Source organism: Urocitellus parryii, chromosome 4 (genome assembly GCF_045843805.1).
Source record: "Urocitellus parryii isolate mUroPar1 chromosome 4, mUroPar1.hap1, whole genome shotgun sequence".
In the NCBI taxonomy this organism is placed as follows: Eukaryota; Metazoa; Chordata; class Mammalia; order Rodentia; family Sciuridae; genus Urocitellus; species Urocitellus parryii.
In genome coordinates, this window is record NC_135534.1 from 116,070,927 (window position 1) to 116,074,476 (window position 3,550).

Genomic DNA, 3,550 nt, shown 5'->3' on the forward strand with positions numbered 1-3,550 from the left:
CCTTTCTTTGTCCTGGAGATTGACAGGCAGCATTTATGGCAGACCCAAGAGTCCAAAGAAGAAAGCTTTGAAGAGAATTTATTGGCACTATCACAGCTCTTAGCACCATGCTGAGCATAACGCAAAGTACAATCCAAGGTGTCCCTAGGAAGAAAAGGTCTCTCTCTGACTCAGTAGCCCAGAAACATAAATTGGCAGCTGTGAATCTAATTCACAGATGACTTTTCTTTGGCTTGCATAATATTTCTAAAGTTGTCGAATTTGTTATTTGGGGGGAGGGGGTAATTTCATGTTCAAATGTTTTAATTTCTAGATTTTTTGGAAAAAGAAAGTGAAGGATCTTGCAGTATCAACTCCACATTCTGGCACTGCAATAATTAGCTAGAGCCAAGGAGAGATTGCCCTCTTTTTTACTGCATGTGTGCTCAGTTCACCACAGTCCCCCACTCCTTATTACAACCCATTAGCCCAGAGCTAGTTTGGGGTGCATTAACCATGTATTTGTATCATTACTTTCCTAGACTAAAGAGAATTAATATCTTAAATCTTTATCAAAAATGTGATAATGAGATGTAAGAAATTGCATCTGAATAAAAATAGAAAAAAGCCTATTATTATCTGTATATGACCAATAATCAAATATAATGTGTCCATATTGAAAGATCCCATCCAGCAGCCACATTCACTGACTTCTATAGGAGGCAGAGTTCTGCACCAATCCAAAGGTTCTGGTTACTATGGCATGTCCAGCCCCATGAGCTGAGAAATTCAGGAAAAATTGCATATTTTCCCTTGCTCCTGGCAGAAGCAGACCCATCTTGGATGAGGGAAAATCGAGACCTTAAGAGTAAAATTGGTGGCTGCTAGCTAGTGGTCTTTTCCTTGTAGGAGTCCACTGTCTGAGCAGACATTTCCAAGAGCGAAGGGGATGCTCCTAGTCATTCTACCAGAACAGCCAATGCTACCTGGGCCATGTGGATACCCGTGTCCTTGGAGTAATTATGGATATTTGGGGGCAAGATTGTTGTAGTTTTGAAAAGCCCAGGAGCACTGTCAGATGAGCAGGGAGCACTCTAAAGGAGAGCCAGAGGATGGAGGGAGAACAGAGACCCACCAGAGAGGCACAGCTATGCCACTGGCAGCCTCTGCATAGCAGGTATGCACAGACAAAATACATTGCTTTCCTGGCACAGTTCAGACATCTGTTAGTCTGGCTACATCCTGGGCCTGACCCTCATGGAGGCTTAGAGCAACCTGATGAAACCCAAGAGCTGCAGAAAAGCAACCAGTCCTGAGAAGCTTGTCCTACCTCTCCATAGTTCTGTGCCTGTAAACATACCACCAATCGCTGGGCTTTTGTGAACTGTACAATGAGGCTACAATTTTGACAGATGTATTCAAGTATTAAATGATACAATTCATTAAAAAAAAAAAAACTAGTACAGAGATGGTACATAATGGACATTCAAAACCTAAGCTATTTTTCCTATTTGGACCCTGTTCTCATACCAGCTTTCCTACCTCACCCACTTTCCTGGCACCCTCTGTACCACAGCTTTCCTGAACCTTCCTTACTCATGCCTGCCAAACCAAATTAAAAACTGCACCTCAGTTCTCTATCACTGTCTATGGGCTGATCTGTTGGCCTGTTTGCTCACCACCAACCTATAAGCTCCTTCAGGGCAGAGAATATAACTGTGATCCTCAATGTCTTTGCCTGTTAGAGTCACCTGTGGCCAGGGCTGATTACAAGTGCACCCAAGGTGCAGCCTTGCTGCTCAATGCAGACTGAGAACCAGCAGTGTCAACATCACTGGGAGCTCCTTAGATAAAATGCAAATTTGGGGAACCCAGATCTAATGATTCAAAGCCTGCATTTCAATAAGATCTTCTGGTGGAATGAAAAGCACAGGAAAGCCCTTGAAGTGAGGTTCTACCCACTTCTACCCTGAGGGCCCATCATAATGCTAGTATTCAGTGGGGGTTGCTGACTGGGTGGATAGGAAGAAGCCTTTTGTCAGTTTCTCCTGAAATTCCTCCTGAGCATTCACACCTACTACCTCTTATGCTATGACCCAGATTAATTTGGGTTTAATACCAAGGAATTCAAGAAAAAATGGATCTTCTGCACCTAAGCTGATAGAATCAATAACTGCACAATGTTGAAGTTTTTAAACAAAACACCTGATGTTTTTTTTAAAGATTTATTACTCCTGGGCTCTGTGCCATTAAATCTCAGAGTGCACCAAAAAGAATTTTGTTTTGTTTTAAGGCTGGTAATTTTGAAAAGCCAGGAAACCAGTACTGACCTCCTGGGAGGAGCCAACCCCTTTGTGTGGTTAGGACACAGGTTCAGAGAGGCTGGATTGGGCTAACCCTTTTTTGAGGATGAGGGACCCGAATCAGGGATCTGGGCTTTGTCTGCTCTCTCCCTGGCTAGGGTTCCTGGGCCAGCAGGCTAGTTCCTGGGGGACAGTGCCTCTGTCTCCTCTCTCAGGGGGCTCCTTCTGGCCTCTCTCAGCTCAGCTGCTATTTCTGCATCTGTTTGGAGAAAGCTGAGGGCCCCTGTGGCTTGTCGCCCATGTGGAGTCTGAACTAATGCAGCTGCCAGGGTACTCAAGAGCATAACAAAGGCAAGAATTCAGTTTCTAACCCCAGTAAGGGCATTCATTGTCTGGGGCCTGCTGCTGGGGGGTTTCACTGAAAGCCTCCAGCGTTACATTCCCTGAGACCTGCAGGCAGAAGCTCTGGGGTCCGGGGGTCTGCACTCTGGGTCAGGCCGGGTCTCTGCTGCCCTCTGGACCTGCCAGTGTGGGGGCGACGCTGAGGGCTCCCCCATCTGTGCTGAGCTCAGGGCTTCCCCGCCACGCCTGGGGCTTCCGAGTCCCCAAGCTCCCAGTCTGGCAGCTGCTTCCCTCAGCCTCTCCCTGGGCAGGAGGCGGGGGTTGGGGGAGCGCGCTGGGGACCCCGGAAGCGAGAAGCTGGCAGCTGCGGGCCAGGGACAAGGGCTCCCAAAGCAAACCGGGAGGCAGCACAGGCTCTGCCTAGTTACGAAGAAGCCAAAAGGAACAGCTCTTAGAAGGCACAGCTTCATGGGGCAGCAGACCAGGGGGTTACCACCTAGAATCCTACAGAAAGTGGAGAGCTCCCAGACCTCTGCAAGCAGCATTTACACCCAAGTCCAGCCACTAAGGACTACACACTGGCAGTGAACCCTAGGCAAGATTTCTAAGCTCCTAGCTTCCCTTTTTGTAAAATGAAGATAAAATCACACTTGCAGAGTTAATGAAATGAAGCTTATGGGAGCCCGCTGCTGACACTTCCCCAGCCCTGAGAGAGCTCCTATAAGCCACACACAGTTCATGCACTTTTCCTTTAATCATCCCAGCCACGTTCTTTGATTGGTATTATTCTCATCCTCATTTTGCAGATGAAATAACTGAGACTTAGAGAAATAACTTTCTCCAAAGTGCCTCAGCTTAAGGTAGAACAGGAACCTGGGCAATCTGGTGCCAGAGTCTGGTTTCTTAAACATTTGCGATACTTAAGA